This window comes from Eurosta solidaginis, chromosome 2, assembly GCF_040869045.1.
Source record: "Eurosta solidaginis isolate ZX-2024a chromosome 2, ASM4086904v1, whole genome shotgun sequence".
NCBI lineage: Eukaryota > Metazoa > Arthropoda > Insecta > Diptera > Tephritidae > Eurosta > Eurosta solidaginis.
The window spans coordinates 23,395,712-23,405,104 of NC_090320.1; positions in this window are offsets into that span (position 1 = coordinate 23,395,712).

A 9,393-nucleotide genomic window follows, 5' to 3' on the forward strand; every position below is an offset into this window, starting at 1 on the left:
TGGCTGCCAATTTTTTCTTTGATGCGACAGCTTACCACAGGATATACTTTTTTCACATCTCTGGACAGGCCAAAGAAGACAGAACTTGTAGCGCTTTTGTTTAAGCCAGTGATATCAACAGAATTTTCTTTCCGGGCATCATCTTGGAAAATTCGCATGCTTTGCTGCCTTGGCTGAAATCTCCTTTGCTTTCGAATGGCTTGGAAAGTCGCATCACGACAACTTTCACATAAATCGTGCTATACTGCGCCTTCTGAAGAGCTGTTTTTGGGATTAGCGGCGAAACACACGTTCACAGTCGTGAATGATAGTACTTGACGGCGAAGTCCTTTACTCGCCACAATACCTTTACCTTAGGTTCTAATTAAGCCTTTGTCCATATTGCCACTGTGGAGGACTGCCTTACCCAGTCCATCGTGCTTTCTGTATGATGGTGATGTTGTCCTTTGCCTTCATAAGGACATTAATCAGCGCAATTAGCGAGGCTTTTGGCACCTTTCTTTAAAAGAGTATGGATATTTCAAGTTAAAAAAAAGCTTGGCGCAATATACTTCCTTTCGAATGCGCGTGGGGCTATTTCCAATTTTTCCTACAAATTAACGGTACAAGACCTACAGCAGATGAATTTTTGCTGAGTAGCTTTTCAAAGCAGAAATACATTGGGAGTGTTTGCCAGACTTATGCCGAGGGCGACCCCGCTTATAAATATTTTTTTTAAAAGAATTTCGATGTTGTTTTTACCGGGAATTGAACCCAGGATCCTCGGTATTGTAGACGAGCACGTTGCCATCACATCGCGGCGGCCGCTAGGACATCGCGATACATTCCCGTACATCCTAATGCGTTAAACCGAAGCTTATTTATAAGTTTTTTCATTGGTAGGGTCTCTTCATGGCGGTCCCAACCGTAGCGATGACCTGATTATATCATTTTGATTTTAGTTGCTTTTATTGAATAAATGAGATGTTAATATTGGTTAAAAATTTTTTATTATTATCTTACAAGATATGTACATACATAGGTTATTCAGATATATTTATAATTGAAATTATAGGTTTATAGTAACTGAAATAGGAAACATACGTTTGAGACTTGATATCCTCTAAATATCTTGAAAATACCGCGTCAAAGGTGGTCCTATATTTTGTTGTGGATTCTTTTGGATCATTATTTATTTTCAAATTGAATTTTTCAAAAAGAAAACTTGTCAACCGCTCTGATTTTTTAACAGCGAAATTGATGTTGAAATCGCCGGCCAAGATAACTAATGAAACTTTAACTTTCACTTTAACTTTAACTTTAAGTTTAACTTTAACTTTAACTTTATATTTAACTTAACTTTAACTTTAACTTTGGCTTTATTTTTAACTTTAAATTTAACTTTAACTTTAACTTTATTTTTAACTTTAACTTTATTTTTAACTTTAGGTTTAACTTTTACTTTAACTTTATCTTTAACTTTAACTTTAATTTTAACTTTAACTTTAACTTTAACTTTACCTTTAACTTTAACTTTATCTTTAACTTTAAATTTAACTTTAACTTTAACTTTGACTTTAACGTTAACTTTAACTTTAACTATAACTTTAACTTTATGATAGAGATCCAATTTTATGTATTTGTCCTGCTTTAACACCGAACCTTTTTCGAACCTTTTCGAACCTTTTTTGACAAATATCCGTTACGGTTTTTTTTTTATTTAGTCGCCAAGCCAATCTATGCAATAGCTTAACAAATTTACACTAACAAACTGAAAACTAAAAATTATTCAAAAATATTATAGCACTGAAAAAAATGTGTATTCAAAATTGATTTATTAAGAAAATTAAATTACTCCAGCCATTTAAGTGTTTGACGTCGGAATTTGAGATAAGACTTGGAAAATTGCATAAGTCTTTATTTTAACATTACGAGCTGTACACGTGCGCATCTTGCGCAACCAATATAAGAGTCTCTTATAATTGTGTGCTCACAATCGTTTATTTTTAACAAATTATTTTAATAAAATATAGCTAAACAAAAGCTGTACGACCAAATTGCCCATAGCTCGCTAATAGCCTGAACCTCCATCTTTACAAGCAAAATTTTATTTATAGATTTGGATTCCAAATAAGAGTGAAAAAGGGACCCGTACATAAAAACAGCAATTAGAAACAATATATGATGTTAAAGGTATTTATAGTCCACATGCGACTTTGTGCGCGTGCTGAGATGTTTGAGCCCCGAACATTATGAAATGCTCCACAGGTGCTGGACCTGAAGAACTTTTTCGTGGTGTCAACCATTTCTGAGTTAAGGCTCGAGCACTCGCTCAAACTTTGCATCGACCCATTTTAGATATTCATGAAGTGAACTTATTGAAATATTGTATTTGGACTAACATTTGGGTCGCCAGCAACATCGCTTCAAAATTTAGAAAAATTGGCGCCACTCAGTTTTACCACAACTCCGAACGTATCGCAAAAAAATTAGGGGAGATGATCTGAATGCCATATTAATGACAATAATAATTGAATTAATATCTATCGGTGCTGAGTGAAGTTGTTGTGCTGAATTTTAAGAATTCAGTTTAATTGCTCCTGAGTATTGTGACGATAAATCGATTTACGAAATGTTTGAAGCAAATTCTGAGGTCGAAAAGTTAAATAATTTTAATTTTCTTAATGAATCAAATTTGAATACAAATTTTTTTCAGTGCCATAATATGTTTGAATAATTTTAAATTTTAAATTTGTTAGTGCAAATTTGTTTTTTATACCGAAGTGCTTTTGATTTGCACTCACATATGAAAATCAAAAACTTCCATATGAATTTGATTTATACATATGTGAGGGCATACAAGAGTGCTTTGACATTTTTTTTATATTTGTAGTGTAAATTTGTAGCTATGCCTAAATACTTTCCAGCTCACATCAGCTTATTTGTAATCTCTCAGGTTTTTTTTTTGTGAAAAACCTCTCACCGCGAGATAAGGAAATAATTTGCAAATTGTTAAATCAGCTTTGCTGTGCGGCCAATTTATCATTCGCCTACGCTAATATTCAGACATAATCGAAGTTCAAAAATATTATAATTAATAATTAATCGTTTGGAATTTTCGGGTATTAGTAGTCATCAAAAAAAAGGCTTGCTTTTCCATTTAGTTTGCCAAAGTTGCGCCGCGCTGTTTAATTAGTCGAAAAGCGTACGCCAGGGCGTATGAGCGATTTTTGGTGTATTGTACCATAAATAAATATAGAATTTATACACACATACACATAAGTATGTAAATAGGGTATACCTATGTATGCATGTAAGTATGCTTGTTTGCAAAGCTCTTTGTGTTTATACCAAAAATTTTTGAATATAAAGATATTGCATGCGCGAACTTCGGTGGAAAGCAGCGGAGCGTAACAAGATTCTAGTAGGTCACTTTCACCACACCAAAAACTTTTAACACAATTTTTAACATAATTTAAGCACAGAAATACACTGATTGGAGTTTTAGTGAGTAAAAGTTAAAATTCCGAACACATTAGCTGAATAAAAAGTGTACAAATAATTATTAAATAACAAATACAAACAGTGGTAGTTTAAGTAAGTGGTAAGTGGTGGATGTGACCTACTAGAATTTTGTGAAGCTTGTCTCACACGATTTTTCGTCTATGCAATGTCTCTATATTATATCGTTTCTGTTTATACTCAGTTGAGCAGAGCTCACAGAGTATATTAACTTTGATTGCATAACGGTTGGTTGTACAGGTATAAAGGAATCGAGATAGATATAGACTTCCATATATCAAAATCATCAGGATCGAAAAAAAATTTGATTGAGCCATGTCCGTCCGCCCGTTAACACGATAACTTGAGTAAATTTTGAGGAATCTTGATGAAATTTGGTATGTAGGTTCCTGAGCACTCATCTCAGATCGCTATTTAAAATGAACGATATCGGACTATAACCACGCCCACGTTTTCGATATCGAAAATTTCGAAAAACCGAAAAAGTGCGATAATTCATTACCAAAGACGGATAAAGCGATGAAACTTGGTAGATGAGTTGAACTTATGACGCAGAATTGAAAATTAGTAAAATTTTGGACAATGGGCGTGGCACCGCCCACTTTTAAAAGAAGGTAATTTAAAACTTTTGTAAGCTGTAATTTGGCAGTCGTTGAAGATATCATGATGAAATTTGGCAGGAATGTTACTCCTATTACTATATGTATGACTAATAAAAATTAGCAAAATCGGAGAACGACCACGCCCACTTAAAAAGAAAATTTTTTTTAAAGTAAAATTTTAACAAAAAATTTAATATCTTTACAGTATATAAGTAAATTATGTCAACATTCAACTCCAGTAATGATATGGTGCAACAAAATACAAAAACAAAAGGAAATTTCAAAATGGGCGTGGCTCCGCCCTTTTTCATTTAATTTGTCTAGGACACTTTTAATGCCATAAGTCGAACAAATATTTTCCATTCCTTGTGGGCATAGATTATAGGACGATAACTTATTTCTGTGAAAAAGGGCGAATTCGGTTGAAGCCACGCACACAGTCAACCGTCTGTCCTTCCGCTCGGCCGTTAACACGATAACTTGAACAAATATCGATATATCTTTACTAAACTCAGTTCACGTACTTATCTGAACTCACATTAAATTAGTATAAAAAATGGCCGAAATCCGACTATGACCACGCCCACGTTTTCGATATCGAAAATTACGAAAAATGAAAAAATGCCATAATTCTATACCAAATACGAAAAAAGGGATGAAACATGGCAATTGGATTGGTTTATTGACGCAAAATATAACTTTAAAAAAAAACTTTGTAAAATGGGTGGACACCTACCATATTAAGTAGAAGAAAATAAAAAGTTCTGCAGAGCGAAATAAAAAACCCTTGAAATCTTGGCAGGAATACTGTTCGTGGCACTACATATAAATAAATTAGCGGTATCCAAGAGATGATGTTCTGGGTCACCCTGGCCCACATTTTTGTCGATATCCGGAAAACGCCTTCACATATACAACTACCACCACTCCCTTTTAAAACCCTCATTTATACCTTTAATTTGATACCCATATCGTAAAAACACATTCTAGACTCACCCCTGGTCCACCTTTGCGGCGATACCTCGAAAAGGCGTCCACCTATAGAACTAAGCCCCACGCCCTTTTAAAATACTCATTAAAACCCTTCATTTGATACCCATATCGTAGAAACATATTCTAGAGTCACCCCTGGTCCACCTTTATGGCGATATCTCGAAAAGGCGTCCACATATAGAACTAAGCCCAACGCCCTTTTAAAATACTCATTAAAACCCTTCATTTGATACCCATATCGTAGAAACATATTCTAGAGTCACCCCTGGTCCACCTTTATGGCGATATCTGGAAAAGGCGAACACCTATACAACTACCACCACTCCCTTTTAAAACCCTCATTAATACCTTTAATTTGATACCCATATCGTACAAACACATTCTAGACTCACCCCTGGTCCACCTTTACGGCGATATCTCGAAAACGCGTCCACCTATAGAACTGAACCCCACGCACTTTTAAAATACTCATTAACACCCTTCATTTGATACCTATATCGTAGAAACATATTCTAGAGTCACCCCTGGTCCACCTTTATGGCGATATCTCGAAAAGGCGTCCACATATAGAACTAAGCCCCACGCCCTTTTAAAATACTCATTAAAACCCTTCATTTGATACCCATATCGTAGAAACACATAATAGAGTCACCCCTGGTCCACCGTTATTGCGATATCTCGAAAAGGCGTCCACCTATAGAACTATGGCCCACTCCCTCATAAAATACTCTTTAATGCCTTTCATTTGATACACTGTCATACAAACACATTCCAGGGTTACCCTCGGTTCATTTTCCTACATGGTTATTTTCCCTTATGTTGTCACCATAGCTCTCAACTGAGTATGTAATGTTCGGTTACACCCGAACTTAACCTTCCTTACTTGTTTTTTTTTGGGAATGCTTTGTGTGCATTCACTCAGAGCTTAACATGCCAAATTATCACGTATCGTTGACACGGTGCGATTAAAGTTCGTAATGGGCATAAAATAAGCCCCAATGCGCTTGCTAATTCCATCATATTTACTATTTTTACTTAAAGTTATGTTAAGCTGACCTTCGTTGCTCTTTTAACTTGTAAGGTATGGAAATTTTATGTTAGGAACAAGATGCACGAGGTATATGCGGGTAGGTGTAGCATTTAGATATAACAGTGTTTCGGACAGCTGCCCAACAAACAAAAAAATTAACCTTATGTAAGGCTTATTTCATGTGGCTGAAATGCTTATGACATCAGGCCTTAGTTTTGTAAGGACTATTTGTTCTTTGGCGTATTCCTTATATTGCTCTTTATTTTTCTATACTTATGTCATCTGGCATTATATTTATCTGAAAGCCAACGTTATGTATAAGTCTTACAGCTCATATAACATAAGGCTTAGGAAGAAGATAATAAACCTTGCTTGTGGACTATAAAATAAAATAAGACTAACATACGGCAATATTATAAGATACTGCTTGCTGTATTAGGGTCTTATACATATATAAGGTTAAGAACCCACTAAAAATTAGTGGTATAAGGAATAGTATGGTAGAATAAGGAATAGTATGTAATATTTTAACCTAATATAAGTCTTATTGCACATATAAAATCAGGCTTCATAGGACTTAGAATAAGACACCTTCTGACTTTAAATTCTTTTATTCAGCTTTACAATCACTTATTCCAAAACTTTCAATTTAAATTTGAATACAAAAATAGTAATCTATAATCGAAAACTCGTTTTGATTTCCTTCGTTTAAGTTACGAGACAGGTTAAGTTAGGTTAGGTTGAACTGGCCGTCGATGAAGACTTCACATAGACCGAATGAGTCTGTAGTGTTGCCAGAAGTTTGTTTAACGAACAAACTGTAAAATTCTATCAAAAACCAGACGCAACTCCATACTCTGCTTCTAGATCTGACAGCCGTATCACTCCTAAAAGCTGGGGCTTTAGCCTGGCTAGCACAGGGCATGAGCACAAACTTGTTCGATTGTTTCCTCCTCCAACCGACACTTCCTACAACTGCTATCATTAACCAAGCCTAATTGGAAGGCAGTTTTCAGTCAGAATACCTGCCATTAGTCTACAGTCTTCTCTCTTTAATTATAGGAGTAACTTTGTTAGTCTAAGGTTGTAAAGATTTACTAGCAGCCTACCGTATTACTGCTGCACGAATAGCATGTGCTTATCGGATGGTGTCCGCCGACGCGGTCCATATTTTATACCGGAAAGTCCCAGTAGATCTACATTCAAGTGAAATGGCCGATGTGTATAACATGGGAATCAGCCGACCATCTCAAGATGCCAAGAAAAAGGAATAAAGCGAAATGGTACGAGCGGAAACACGGCGAACTAAACTACCACCTCATACAGATATTGAGAGGGCATGGCGGTTGCAAGGAATATATACATAAGGGCAGGATAGAGGAGGACTCTTTCTGTACACACTGTCACACCGAATTGGAAAACGCAGAACACGCCAGGTTCTGGTTCGTTTTCACGGCGAAAGACTCTCTGTGTATAGAGTTTTGGACAGGAACCTATTTTTACTTCCTTTATATTAGGTCGGTTGAATGTTCGTCCGCTTTTCATACAAATCTTGCTATCGATTTCTAAGTAACTTCTCATTGAGCTATACACGTGAAACTTTACATATAGGTTAGAACACCGTGACAATGCAACAAAAGCAAAAAAATCCGTTAGATGGCGCACAGATCGAAATAATTAGTTAAGAATTTGAAAATTTTCAAACCAGCTTTTAAATAAGTTCTTGATGAGCTAGATACTTGAAATTGCAAACTTAATTCAGAGGTCGATGACAGCCGATGACACGATACAAAGAGATTCGCTAGGGGGCGCACGGGATGAGATATTTAGAAAAATCGTACGAAACGGAGGGAATTTGAGATTAATTTTTATGTAAGTTCTCATTGAGCTACAACTGTAAAACTTCACAGATAGGATAAGACGCCCAGAAAATTTAAGAAAAGGAGAAAAATTCCGTTAGGTGGCGCACGGATCGAAATATTTAGATAGGAATTTGGAAATTTGGTGTTTTGAGATCGATTTTAAAGTGACTTCTCATTGAGCTACAAACATGAAAACTCAGAGACAGGTTGAGACACCGTGACAAAGCAACAAAAGGAGAAAATGAAAATAAAATAAAAAAAGATTTAAGCACTTCCTTTATATAAATGGACAAAAATCAGCGAAAAATGTCTCCTTATATAAAGGCATATTCTTGCTAAACTTTGATTTTTAAATTTTGACATAGAAATTGCAAAAATATTTATGAGAAGTAAAAATATAAAGGTAGGCAATTGACTAGGTAGGCAATTGAAAAGTAAAGTCCTCTCTCGGCGAACGAAAATCATGCTCTACTAGTCACTTATCGTACCCGTCCTGCTATATGGGGCAGAAGCATGAACCATGACAACAGCAGATGAAGCGGCTTTGGGAGTGTTCGAGAGAAAAGTTCTTTGAAAGATTTATGGACCTCTACGCGTTGGCGATGGCGAGTACCGAAGAAGATTTAATGATGTGCTGTACGAGCTATACGCAGACATCAACATAGTCCAGCGAATTAAAACACAGCGGCTGCGCTGGCTAGGCCATGTTATGCGAATGAAAGATGATGCTCCGGCCAAGAAAGTGTTTCCATCGGAACCCGCCTATGGAAGCAGAGGTAGAGGGCGGCCCCACTCCGTTGGAAGGACCAGGTGGAAAACGATTTAAACTCCCTTGGTGTGACCAATTGGCGCCAGTTGGCGGAGCGAAGGAGCGACTGGCGCACCTTGTTGGACGGCCATAACCGTTTAGACGGTTAAGCGCCAATTAAGTAAGTAAGTGAGTAAAAATATAAAGGTGGAGCGCAATTGATTGACTTTCCTACCAACTTTTCAATCCAAGTAATGTGCGCTCCACTTTTATATTTTTACTTCTCATAACTATTTTTGCAATTTCTATGTCAAAATTTAAAAATCAAAGTTTAGCAAGAATATGCCTTTATATAAGGAGACATTTTTCGCTGATTTTTGATTTATATAAAGGAAGTGCTTAAAATTTTTTTATTTTATTTTTATTTTATTTTATCGACAGCTTCGGCATTTTTGGCATAAACTGACATAAAGTGCTTAGGCAACAGCTGGCTATGTTTGATATATCTAAATGTTATCATTACAAATATGTATATGCACGTAAGTTTACCCAACAAAATATGGCATAAGCGGTTGTAAGCAATAAGGAATACTGGTTTCACTCCTGACAGATAAACCTTAGAATAAGGTGGCATCATATGCCTTATTGTAACGCCAC